Below are 13,642 nucleotides of genomic sequence, written 5' to 3'. Positions count from 1 at the left end.
CGAACAATTGAGTTCCTTCAAAGGACATGTTCATAAGAATTGCCTGGACATCAAGTGAGAACCCGGTAGAGTGCTGTGAGAAAGTGGGTTTCTGTTGCAGTACACCCCCCCCTCCCCCTTTTTTTTGTTGACAGACTACTGATGCTCTTTGACTTGAAGTGCTCTGGAGACCTGCCAATCAGGACCCCAGGGACTGTGTTCTTTCCCGAAAACAAAACCCAATTGGCAACTCCGGCCACAGGTAGGTCCCTGGTAAATGGTACCCCATGTACCCAGGGCACTGTGACCAGGGAAGGCTCCTAAGGGCTGCAGCACCAATTGTGCCACCCTTAGGGGCCCTGTACCTTTTCACAAACACACTGCCTTGCAGGCTGCGTGTCTTGGTGCAGATCAAAAGCGAAGAGTCGACTTGGCACACATCCCGGTGTGCCATGCCTACCAACCACTGCACTGGCCTAGGTCTGTTACCCCTCTAGCTGGGTGCACTATGCCAGTGGTGAGGGCACAGAGGCATGAGCCCTGTGCCCCTACAGTGTCTGAGTCCATTCTCAGATATTGTAAGTGCAGTGTACCATTAAAGAGTATATGGTGCTGGGAGTTTGTCATTACAAACTCCACAGTACCATGATGGATACACTGAAGTCTGGGAAGTTTGGTATCAAACTTCTCAGCACATTGTACCCACACTGATGCCAGTGTGGGTTTCAATGTAAAACGCACGACAGAGGGCATTTTAGAAATGTCCCCTGAACTCGACCCACAACCAATGTCCCGACTGAGTGGCTGCTTAGGCTGCCACCCACCAGACATGTTGCTGGACCCCTGGGTTGAGAACCATCTGCTCTCGAGGGCCTGCAACAATGCACATCCTGGGACGTGGTGCTAGGTCCCCTCCCCCAGGATGGGCAGGGGAAGCTTCAAAGGCCTGCCGCCTTAGTGAGCTTATCCAGACCACTTGCTGTACTCAGCAACTGGTCCCCACTGGTTCTACCCCCACTTTGGGTGGGAGAACCAGCGGGAAAAACAAGTGAGGGAGAGAGGGGTGCCCACCTCTGCCAACTCCACCCCTAAGGTGGGGGAGGCGAGATTAAGCACAACCTCGAGGCCCCGCCATCTTGAGGATGGGGGGACCCACCCAACCAGGGACAGGATCATGCCCCCCTCCCACTGGAGAGTGGCAGAATAGGGGGTGTACCCACCCCAGGGAAGGGACCCATTTGACCCATTTGTCCCTGTCCTTTACCTACCTGTAATGCCCCTGTATTTAGGGGCACCCTGAACCTTCCTTCCTCAGATCCAGCAACCACAGGAAGAGAAGAAGAACGAAAAACCGTGCAGAGCTAACAAGAGGACGACGCCCACTGACTTGGCCCCAGCTCTACAGGCCTGTCTCCCCTCGAACCTGTTCATGCGAAATCCTGGCGTGTCCAGCAGCCAGCAACCTCAAAAACCTCGGAGGACCTGCCTGCCTTCACTTTCCAAGCTATTTCTCCCGTGAACACCGGTCGTGTTTGAACTGCAGCTTCTGGTGCCAGCCAGGAACCGCGAATCCCGCACACACTGCACCTGCCAAATCCGACCCGAGCGGACAAATACCACGAGGAGGTCCCTCCGGTGATCCTGACCCGAGATCCGGCAACCCCTGACCTGCCTCAAGCCTCCTGACGACACCTGCAGCCTCAATCCAGAGGACCCCCCCTGACCAGAGCGGGTAAGAAAATCTGACGTCCAAAGACCCCCCCTGCACCAGACGCCCCACGGCCTTGTGTGCCCAACCCAGCGCGGTGCCTAACTAAACCTCTACATCCCAACTTACCCCTCGAAGTGGTGGTCACTCTTGGAAGATCATCGTCCCTGAGCCTGCAGTGTTTCTTTGTCCCGGAGAATCTCCATTAAAATCAACAGGGCACCCGACATCAAAACAGCACCCTGCACCCGGCCGCCCTAGTGCCGCTGAGGTTGCCCCTTTTGTGCTAACTTGGTCCCCAACTTGCCCTAAGCTAAACCCTAGGAGCTTCGCTCCCACAAACCCGTGGCCTGCTTGCCAGCAGCCGGAGTCCCCCTATCCTCCATAGGATAACATTGGGCCTCAACACTGCACCCGGCCGCCCTAGTGCCACTGGGGGTGCAACAACAGTGCATCACTGACCCCGGGAGACCCCCGAGTCTTGCCCCAGAACCCTAACTTCAAAAACCGAATACTTACCTCGAAACCGATAACCTGTTTTTCCTCATAGGATAACATTGACACTTTCTCCCAAAAGTTTTTTTGTGTCGACTTTTGAAAATAAAGAATATTCCTTAAAAATCACACAAATAACCTAGCCGAATTTTCTCAACTGTTTGCAGGAAAGGTCCCAGTGCTGAACTTACCTGTGAATTGAATTTCCTTCCATAGGATAACATTGGGGGTTCTTTGTGAAAAAGTTTGTCAACTTTTGAAATACAAGAATATTCTTTAAAAATCGTACAAACTACAAAAACATAATTACTTACCTGTTTTAAGTAGATGTCCCAGTGCTGAATCTAGGAGTCCAGCACTGGATTACAAAAGAAACGCAAAAGTAACTTACCTGCAATATACAGGAAAAGCCTATGTATTTCAATGTACTGGTCCAAAACGTTTTTAAGTGTGGACTTTTGAAATCTGAAAATATTCTTTAAAAATCGTACAAACTACAAGTACGTAATTACTTACCTGTTTTAAGTAAATGCCCCAGTGCTGAACCTAGGAGTCCAGCATTGGAATACAAGAGTAATGCAAAAGTAATTTTACATGCATTTACTTTAAAAAACCATTGATTTCAATGTACTGCATTTACTAAGTATTGCAACCTACTGCATCCCCTGTAAATCAAATCAAGTACAATCTTCATTGCTTTTTAAAACTGTTGACAACAAGTAACTTATTACTGAGAAGAATTGAATGCTTACCTGTCTCAGGCTTGCTTGGTTCTAATGAAACAACAGTATATCTTTTTATACAAAAAAAATTGGCCTACAGTTCAGTCCTTGAGTGTGTGAATTCATTTGCTGACTGAGTGTGTACATCAAATGCTTAACACTGTCCTCTGATACTGCCTTACTGCTCGACCACGCTACCACTTTAGAGTAAGGTTATATCTAACTTTAACCTCTGCCTATCTCTGGAGACTCTTGGACTCTATACACACTGTACCTCACTTTGGTGCAGTATATATAGAGCCAGTTTCCTACAAGTGCATCCAGGCATGAGGTCTTATGAGCAAAGTCAGCGCTCAGACCCCTGCTCCCTCCTCCACCACCGAACGGGTAAAAACAAAAAACGTTAAGGCCAGGTTTATTATCATTTTATTCTGTTTCCCAGAGTCTTGGGGGCAGGGCCAGGGGGATAACGAACAATTTACTTACCTTCGGTAACTCATTATCTGGTAGAGACTATCTAGCTGAAGATTCCTTAACTTTGAATTTCCCAGGCGTCAGGCTGGATCTAGAAACCTTTACTGAGCAATACCCCTTGCGCGCGCCACCAGGTGGCTCCATTTGGCTCTGTGTGACGGTTGTCAGCAGCATTTGTTATGACATCAAGGTCACCTATATAGGTGCTACTCAGGCACGCGGACGTACGAGTATCTTACCTTTGGTAACGATGCATTTGGTAGAGACATTGTCTAGCCAGAGATTCCTTAACTTAGAATATCCCCAGGCGTCAGACTGGATCCGGAAAACCTTTCCTGCAGCAGCACCTCTGCGCGCAGGGGGGCGGCGCCGTCTGGCCCCGCCCTGACGTCGTCCACGGACATGACCTCAGTGGAGCCATATATGCCCCTCCCGGCGCGCGGCCAGTTTTCGTTGGAGAAACATTTCCGCTGTAGAACGCGGAGCCATTACCAAAAAACTGTGAGGATGTGGGAACAGTGTACAAATAGGAAGAAAAAATGGAAGACATTGACAGGCGAGAGAGCAGAGCTCGGAGAAGCTACCCTGCAAATGCGAAGGTGCTATCCATGTGAAAGGAAGACAAGGATGTGGAAAACAGCCTGGCAGAGATTAGAATTCCGCATCCATAAAGGAAAAACGTGAAGTTGAACAAGCGTGGAACCGAAGAGTAAAGAGAGGTCACCATAAGACGTCACTAGAAAGACGTTGGAATCCAAATTACAACCCCCGAAATGTACAGAACCAATAGATCTGAAGTACAATGCCACAGGGGTGGCGAAGAACCCAAGGGCAATGGAGAAGGGGATAGAGGAAAGGTAGGAAAAATCCGGAAACGGATCACACCCCGTACAGTTTAGGCTGATGGGTTGGAAGAACACATGATGTATGAACATCCCGCTTTCTCCTGAGAGGGGGTGGATTGGAGTAGAGAAACAGAATGAAGCAATCTGTGTGAAAGTGAAGAGAGTATGACACTGTTCAAACTGGGAAGCCACTGTAAGGTAGGAGAGCCTAGAATGCCCCAACCTGAAAAGATCCTCACAGAAGGGGAGGATGGGTGGGCGTTAAGGAATCTGCAGCTAGACAATGTCTCTACCTGATACATCGTTACCAAAGGTAAGTAACTCCTACATCTGATAAAGACGTTTAGTCGCAGATTCCTTAACTTAGAATAGATACCAAAGCCATACCCACAGAGGAGGTGGGTCTGCGACTGAACCTCATGAAGTTCTAGAAAGAACGGAGTAGCTCAGAAGGCCAATCAACACCATAATAAGGACAGAACGCAGTGACCCACCAGACCATGACGCTCTAAAGGGAGCGGAAGCAATGGGAGGCAAGGGCAATAGAAGCTGTCATGAACAGCAGGAAAGAACCCATTTATAGAAAGTAGGTTGAGAAAAAGAAGCATAGAGCCAGAACGGCCGTTGTGAAGTGAAAGTTAATGAGATGAAAATGGGAGACAAACCCACCCAGAGGGGGAAAGATCTCCAGGAACTGAAGTGGCAACAGAAGCCAAAAAAAGTACAGACTGACCAAGAAAACAGTGTGAAAGAACACTGTGGAACCCGAACCTGCCAAGGCATGTGGGACAGCAGAGGCAATAGGTTGCCCTCTACCCAGAAAGCGACAACATGGAGAAGAAACCAGATCCTCAACATGGCGAGTAGAAGGAAGGTGATGACTTCAAAAGAAACCGCATATTGGCCTAATATGCACAACAGCGAAAAGGAGCTGTGAGGAAACCGGCACCAGAAAGACAGGAGCAAACCGGCACCAGCAAGACAGGAGCGACAAAAGTGGCAGAATACCAATTTATGGCGCGCAATGCCGGTAGCACGAAAGTAGAAGACACGCCAGAAGTAGGCGATGGTGCCAGAATACGTGAAGGGTAAATTACAAGCATTTAAGCGTTACCAACTAGAGCGAAGAAAGGAAGGACCCCCAGCATGTCGTGTGGACACTGGAGCCATACGAAGGATGTAAGGATTCCGTGTAGGGTAGCAGAGCAGCCCAGAGGCACAGAACAGCAAGAAGGCCATGGCCCAAAAAGGGCACCAGGCAGCTGGACACCTCAAGAGCTGGCGGAACAAGTATACTGGGGCAGGACCCACGGACCCCGTATGAGGGAAAGAGCCTGCACGAACCCATTGGGTAAGAGCACAGAGCGGAGCCAGATGAGGAAGGAAAACGTTGAAACAATGAAAACGTGATCCAATTATAGTGTAGAGTACGCATACTCGTTGACAAGTGATTTTGCCAGAGATGAACAACAGTTCCCCGCAAGATAGTGGGCGAAAAGCGAGGCACTACCGTGGCAAAAGTGGGGCCAACCGTAAAGGGAAGGAGCGCACATCCAAAGTAAAAGACGCTCCTTGGAGAGTTCACAGCAGGAACACAAGCAAAGCATGGAAACACCCATATGGAAAAAGCAGGGAGTAAGGACACCGCTATAGGAGAAGCGGCCACCACGTATGGCAGACAACATCTGCTAAACCACTAGCTTGGAGGACCACCAGAAGGGGTAGGTACACCAATAAGGAAGAAGAAAAAGCAGGCTGCATAACGGTAACAATAATGAGGCCGCATAGCGGCAATAATAAACAGGCCGCAAGCGGCAAACAGGGTGCCGTTCGCGAAAAACCCGCCACAACCAGTGCAAGATAGACATTACATGGCACGGGCCTATGCCAGATCCTGTTGTAATAATGGCAGTCCAACTCAATGTGCAATAAGGCAAGTTATACGAGGAAATCTGTAGGAAGAGACAAGGGACTTCTAGCAGGACTTCTGCTTAGAGACTACATAGGAGCGTACCAAGGCAATGTTAAAACCGAATGCCATCAAGTACCCCACATAGGGTAAGGCAAACCCCCAGTAGGGGTGTCCCCTTGGGCTCAGCACACAGTCAGAGGACTGAAAAGAAAGGAAGCAGCCAATCAGCTGCGCCAAACAAACCGAGAAAGGGATAACCAGCCATGCACAGTAACCAGTCACTAAACCCAAACTGTGCATGAGGGTGGGTCATGGAAAATAACGTCGAGAATATGACAACAAGATTTACTGTAATCCGGATAAAAGACGGGAGACCGCCGAATCCCCATGGCGGTGAAAAAGATCCACTCCATTGAAAGGAAGGTCCCTGAGGGCATCCCGAATATGATCAGGGAAGAGACTGTCGCGCTGTGCCGTAGCGGAGTCGCCCGGACGTTGATGATCTCTCTGGCGAGAATACAAGGCGCTGGTGCAGTACCCGGCACCGAGGTCCGCATCACCAGCGCCGAGGCCGGAGTAGCCGTCGGCGCAGGGAGTCGTACAGGGCTATGCGCTGAACGACAGGGTGGGCCGTGCTCCAGGCCCTGGCTTGTCGGCAGTGCATCGGCTCCGGAACCGGAGTCGACGCACACAGCCGGTGCTAGGGAAATGTCCGCAGACGATGACCCGGCAACAGTGCCTGCTACCTCTGTGGGGCCAGAAGGCGCATCAGGGAGAGGGGGCGACTGAAAACAAGCCTGGAGTGCCTTAGAATAGGCCTCTATTTGGGCACATGTTGCCCCAACAACCGGAAAGGGTGGATACGGAGATTGCCAGGCGCCTTTCCCCAGTTCAGTGCGAGGGGAATGGGGTTCAGCGGCACTGGTAGTGGAAGATGATCTACATAAGCGACGCCTGTGCTTACGCTTACCTGGTGGTACACGGCGTTCGTGGGAATGAGCCTGAGAAGAAGAGCGGCAACGGAAAGGAGCTGGACCGGACTGCCGTGCAGCCAGCAATTTCATGCAATGCTCCCTCAAGGACTTCGGCTTCATTTGCCGACGTGCGTCACAGTCCTTGGAGTCGTGGTGCACGCCTAGGCACCACATACAGATCAGGTGTGGGTCAGTGGCAGTCATATGTAATTTTGGGAGCACGGACACTGGACCATTAACTGGCTCTCAGGTCCCCCCCTCTTTTTGATAGTATTAATGCACGGCGGTTCTGCCGAGGGACCAATTATCTTTACTATCCCTTCTACTTCTTATTTCTTTTTCCACACGAGCCCTTTGGTATCACCAGGATGGGAGGCTCTCAGGGATACACTATATATACTTACTTAGGGTGTATGAATTTTGGTGGCCGCTCTTCTCTCCCCCCACCTCCTCTTTTTCATTTACCTACCCCCTTTTATAACGACAGGATTACATGGATTTGGTATCCTTACACATGTTGGGTTTGGGTATAATACCCTGTTTAATAAGTCACCAGTAATATAGGGTACTTCAATGTCTGACATAAGTCGCTGTAACAAGACTGTCCCTGGAGGGCTCCCTTATCGTTCATTGTAATTTCCAGCTTACATAGAAGCACACACTTCCCCGGTGTATGCTATTATTTGTACACTGGGTTGTGGCTTAATTAATTCTCTTAGACTACTTTGTTAATTAGTCTCCACCCGGGATGTCGATGCGCTGGGGATTAGCATTCCCCGGCCACGCATGAGCTTTGGGGCCAGTTTGTACGCATGCGCTGTCCCCACTTGGGACAGAGGAACTAGAGCACGCCAACGGCACCTATACGCCCTCTTTAAAAATCTTCCGTCGCACGGCCACTGCTGCGTATTTGGCTTGGTGGCGGGACACGATAGATGCATGGGCGTTGGGCACTTATGACATTTGTGAGTTAAACATTGGACGAGGAGGTTGTGCGACTGAGTTGAACAAGTTACTTACCTTCGGTAACGATGTATCTGTAAGAAACATTAGTTAGTTAGATTCCTCACCTTAGAATATCCCCAGGCGTCAGACTGGATCCGGAAGATTTTGTGTCAGCAATACCCCTTGCGCGTCGCTAGGCGTCGTCTGCGGCTCCGCGTCCGTCGTCGGCGTCGTGCGCCGGGATGACGTCGGAGTACTTAGACGCCGCCCTCGCGCGCTGACGTCAGTTCTTGTACATAGCCTTCCGCGCCAGGAACGCAGAGCCATGCAAAGACCGACACTGGTGCCAAAAATAAAATCTAGGGGCCTGAAAGGACAACCTTAACCCTAGATGTCAGTTCGCAGAACGGGGAGGATGGGAGGGTCGGTGAGGAATCTAACCAACTAATGTTTCTTACAGATACATCGTTACCGAAGGTAAGTAACTTGTTCATCTGAAAGAAACACGTTAGTTAGATTCCTCACCTTAGAATAGATACCCAAGCAATACCATCCCCGGTGGTGGGTCTGCGAACCAAGATCACACCAGAAAGTCCTGGAGGACAGAACGGCCAAAGAAGCCATCCCTCCGGACTTGGCTGTCAAGGCAATAATGCCTGGCAAACGTGTGTAGCGAAGCCCACGTCGCCGCCTGACAGATGTCCTGCAAAGGGACTCCCCGTCCCAAGGCAGTAGTAGCCGCCGTGGCCCGAGTAGAATGGGCGCGCAGCCCAACAGGAGGGTCCTTTTTAGCCAAGGAATAGCACATTTTTATACACAAAACGACCCACCGAGAGATGGTTCGTTTGTGCACAGCTTTCCCCTTCTTAGCGCCCACGTACCCAACAAAAAGCTGGTCGTCCACCCGGAACTGTTTTGTGCGGTCCAGATAAAAGGAGAGCGCACGTTTTGGGTCCAGACGGTGGAGCCTCTCTTCCTCTTTGGAAGGATGCGGAGGCGGAAAGAAGGTGGGCAAGGTGACAGACTGCCCAAGGTGAAATGGAGTCACCACTTTAGGAAGAAAGGAGGGACGAGGCCGAAGGACAACCTTGTCCGGATGAACAGATAGAAAAGGAGGCTTTGAAGATAAAGCCTGGAGCTCACTCACCCGTCTAGCCGAGGTGATGGCTACCAGAAAAGCAGTCTTAAGAGTCAGAAGACGAAGAGGGCAATTGTGAAGAGGCTCGAAGGGAGCGCACATCAGGAATGTCAATACCAGATTCAAGTCCCACTGAGGCATTACAAAAGGGACAGGAGGGAACGTGTGTGTAATGCCTTTGAGAAAGCGTGTAACCACAGGGGACTTGAAAAGAGAAGGCTGATCAGGAAGCCGCAAGAAGGCGGAGATGGCAGCAAGATAACCTTTCAGGGTGCCCAGGGCAGAGCCCTGCCGGGCCAGAGAAAGAAGGAAGAGGAGAACCTCAGAAAGAGGGGCGGAAAGGGGATCCACAGCCTTTGCTGTGCACCATGCCACAAATTTGTTCCACCGGCAGGCGTATACCGACTTTGTGGAGGGACGCCTGGCTGCCAGAATGATATCACAGACTTCAGGAGGCAAGTCAAATGGCATCAACTGCCGCCGCTCAATCTCCACGCATGGAGGTGGAGGCTGGACAGGTTCGGGTGGAGGACCGTCCCCTGCTGCTGCGACAGAAGATCCTCCCGAAGGGGCAGACGTATCGGGGGATCGGTCAACAGACTGAGTAGCTCGGGATACCAGTATCTTCGTGCCCAATCCGGAGCCACCAAGATGACTTGGGCCCGGTCGTGCCTGATCTTCTTCAGCACTCTGGGCAGAAGTGGTATAGGCGGAAAGGCGTACAACAGACCGCAACTCCACTCGTGACGAAAAGCGCCGCCGAGCGAGCGCCGCCTTGGAAATTCCAACGCGCAGAACTGCTGACATTGCGCGTTCTCTTCGGTGGCGAATAGATCTAACCAAGGCTCTCCCCACTGCTGAAAGAGACCTTGCGCCACTTCGGAGTTCAGACGCCATTCGTGATCCATCATGCACCGGCGGCTGAGTTCGTCTGCTCTGGCGTTCAGAGAGCCCGCCAGATGTTGAACCACTAGGGTGACGCCCTGGTGTTCCAGCCACGTCCAGAGGCGCAGAGCCTCCTGACAAAGGGTCCACGACCCCACCCCGCCCTGTTTGTTGCAATACCACATGGCGGTGGTGTTGTCCGTGAACACCTGCACGACACTTCCCCTGACAGAGGGAAGGAAGGCTTTCAGTGCAAGCCGGATCGCTCTCAACTCCAACAGGTTGATGTGGAGACGAGACTCTGCCGGAGACCAGAGGCCTCTGATCTCCGCCTCCCCCATATGGCCACCCCAACCCAGGAGGGACGCATCCGTCACTACGACATGCTCCGGTTGGGGAAGGGAGAGGCTCTTGCCCTTGACCCACTCGCGGTCCGTGAGCCACCACTGCAACTGCTGTGCAGTGCCCTCCGAGATCAAGACATGGTCGGACAGGTTGCCGTGATGCTGGGCCCACTGAAACTTCAGGTCCCACTGCAGAGCCCGCATGCGCCGCCTGGCGTGATGCACTAGTAGGATGCAGGAGGCCATCAGCCCCAGAAGCCGCAACACTAGCCTGACCAAAACCCGGGATAGAGGCCGAAAGATGGGAATCAGGGCCTGTATATCCCGGACCCGCTGTTCCGGTGGATGGACCCGGAACTGCGCCGAATCGAGAACCGCTCCGATGAAGAGGAGCTTCTGAGAGGGACTCAGGTGTGACTTCGGCACGTTGATGGAAAACCCCAGCAAATGCAGGAGATCCGCCGTAGTCTGGAGGTGGGAGACGACTGCCTGGGGCGAGCCCGCCTTCAACAACCAGTCGTCGAGATAGGGGAAGACTGAAACCCCTGATCTGCGCAGATGAGCTGCGACCACCGCCAACACTTTCGTGAACACCCGAGGGGCACTGGTGAGGCCGAAGGGGAGCACGGTAAACTGAAAGTGCTCTTGGCCCACCGTGAACCGCAGGTAACGCCGGTGGGCCGGGGATATGAAAATATGCGTCCTGCAAGTCCAACGCTACCATCCAGTCTCCAGGGTCTAGGGCAGCTAAAACCTGAGCCAACGTTAGCATCTTGAACCTTTCCTTTCGGAGGAAGGCATTGACGTTCCGGAGGTCCAAGATAGGGCGTAGGCCCCCCTTGCCCTTCTTGGGAACCAGAAAGTAGTGGGAATAACAACCACGACCTACTTCTGGACTCGGAACGCGCTCGACGGCCCCCTTGGCCAAGAGAGCCGAAACTTCCTCGCGGAGAAGATTCAAATGAACCCCCGAGATACGGTGGTGCTGCGGTGGCATGGCTGGAGGGGTCGTCTCGAAGGGGAGGGAGTAGCCCCTTCGGACGATTTGCAGCACCCACCTGTCCGATGTTATGGACCGCCAGTGGAGCAGGTGATGGCGAACTCTGCCGCCCACTGGCGTGGTATGGGCCTGAAAGCTCGGACTAGGAGGGCTTTGAGGCGGATGCTGCCGGGGTGGAAGTGGGCTGACCACGTCGGCCTCCATTTCCGCCACGGCGGAAGCCACGTCCGCGACCGCGCGCAGGTTGGTTCTGCGGCTGGTGGCTTTGCGGACGTGAGGAGGCGCCCCTTCCTTGGCCACGAAAGGGGCGAAAAGCGGAGGTGTGCGCCCGCGGAGCCGAGAGGCCCAAGGACTTGGCCGTAGCCCGGGAGTCCTTAAAGCGGTTCAGCGCACTGTCCGCCTTCTCACCAAACAGGCGAGTGCCATCAAAGGGCATGTCCATGAGGGTGGTCTGGACATCCCCGGAAAATGACGTGGACCGCATCCAGGCGTGGCGGCGGAGCGCCACCGTGGTTGAAATTGCCCGACCCAGCGAGTCCGTGGTGTCAAGCCCACATCGTATGGCGTGCCGTGCTGCATCCCTCCCATCGGCCAAAGCCTGGGTAAGACGCGTCCGGACCTCCTCCGGGCACAGGGGCAGCACGTCCTCCACCGTATCCCACAGGGAATGGGAATAACGGTCCAAGAGACAGGCGGTATTTAAGGACCGCAGGCCCAAACTAAGGGACGAGAACAGTTTCTTGCCAAACTGCTCGAGTCTCTTGGAATCCCGGTCCGGCGGAGCGGTCGGGAAGGAGGATTGGGAGGTAGAGGCCTGGATAACCAGACTCTCGGGGGTGGGGTGTTGGGACAGGAAACTGGGGTCGCCCGGAGCAGGGCGGTGGCGCCTGGCAACGTTCCTATCCACAGGAGGAACTGTGGAGGGCTTGGACCAGGTGCCCTGCAGAACGTCAGTGAGGGCCTCGTTGAACGGCAGCAGAGGCTCAGTGGAGCTTGCTGAGGTTTGAAGCACCTCAGTGAGGATGTTAGTCCTCACAGCCACGGCAGGCAACTCGAGCCCAAGGGCCTCGGCCGCCTTGCGCAGCACCACAGAAAATGCTGCACCCTCCTCCGAAGCCACGGTCGGAGGAGAAGTGAATCCAGTGTCTGGCGAGGTGTCCAGCCCACTGGCCTCCCCCAGTTCATCTGCCCAGTCCTGAGAAAGCTGTGACTGAACAGCCAGAGGGTCCTCGAACCCCTCCCAGTCGCCCCCTTCTTCCGATTCCTGATAAACAGGAGGAATGATCGGAACCGGACTGTAGAGATGGTAGGACTCAAGCGGCGTCGGATGCGGCGTCGGTCGACGCCGCGGCGGCGCCGGGTCCGGATGAGGGCTAAACTGGGGTGACGGCGCCAAAGGCGTCGGCGGCGCCGGTGACGGCGTCGGTGGTTCAGGCGTCGGCGCCGGTGGAGGAGTGACTAGGTCAACCGGCGTCGACTGGGGCCCAGGCATGGGCCCCGCGGGGACCTGCGGCGTCGAGACCGGAGTCGTCGACGGCGCCGGGGCCGGAGCCGCCGGCAGGCAAGATCGCCCAGTCGAGTCCGCGGGGCCCGAAGGCGCGCCAGCGGGCGTCGACGGCGGGGCCAGGCTCCTCATGGCCGAGAGGAAGGCACTGATCTCCGCCGGCGCCGCGTCAGTCCCAGGGACCGGAAGGTATGGGGGCGGACGCCGCACCTGCGGCTCCGCCGGAGCCGCGGGGGTGGAACCACCCTGACCCTCGGCCGAGTCGCGCGACCGGCGAGGGGAGTCCGAAGAGCGGTGTCGCCTCTTGGACTTCTTTGAGCGTTTGGACTTACCCGACGACTTGGAGCCGGACGATCGATGGCGTCGGCTAGGGCTCCGCGAGCGATCCTTGGACCTCCTCCTGGACCGGGATCGCGCACGACGCGGAGCCGAGTGGCGAAGCTCGAGAAGCTTGCGGGACCGCTCCCGCCTAGCCTTCGAAGTCAGGGCCTGGCAGTCGTTGCACGACTCCGCGTCGTGGTCGGGGCCTAAGCAGTAGAGGCACCGGCGGTGGTGATCGGTCACCGACATCAGTCGATGGCAATCCTCGCAAGCCTTGAACCCAGGCATCCTACCGGCACCAGATGTCGACAGACAAGGATCAAAAATGATCAAAAAAGATTTAGTCAAAAAAGACTAAAAGGGGTAGCTCTCCCGGATCTGCGCTTACTGGCGCGG

At 54.1% G+C, this 13,642-nt stretch overlaps 1 protein-coding gene across 7 annotated transcripts in view; it reads right to left on the bottom strand.

Annotated features, from left to right (window-relative positions):
- Window positions 1–13,642, bottom strand: part of SBNO1 (strawberry notch homolog 1) — a 1,282,279-nt gene that overhangs the window by 25,741 nt on the left and 1,242,896 nt on the right. The gene's annotated exons all lie outside the window — the stretch shown is intronic.

The sequence above is a fragment of the Triturus cristatus genome, chromosome 11 (genome assembly GCF_964204655.1).
Source record: "Triturus cristatus chromosome 11, aTriCri1.1, whole genome shotgun sequence".
Taxonomy (NCBI): domain Eukaryota; kingdom Metazoa; phylum Chordata; class Amphibia; order Caudata; family Salamandridae; genus Triturus; species Triturus cristatus.
Note: the sequence above shows the minus strand (reverse complement) of the source record. Positions and strands in the feature narration are given on the sequence as shown.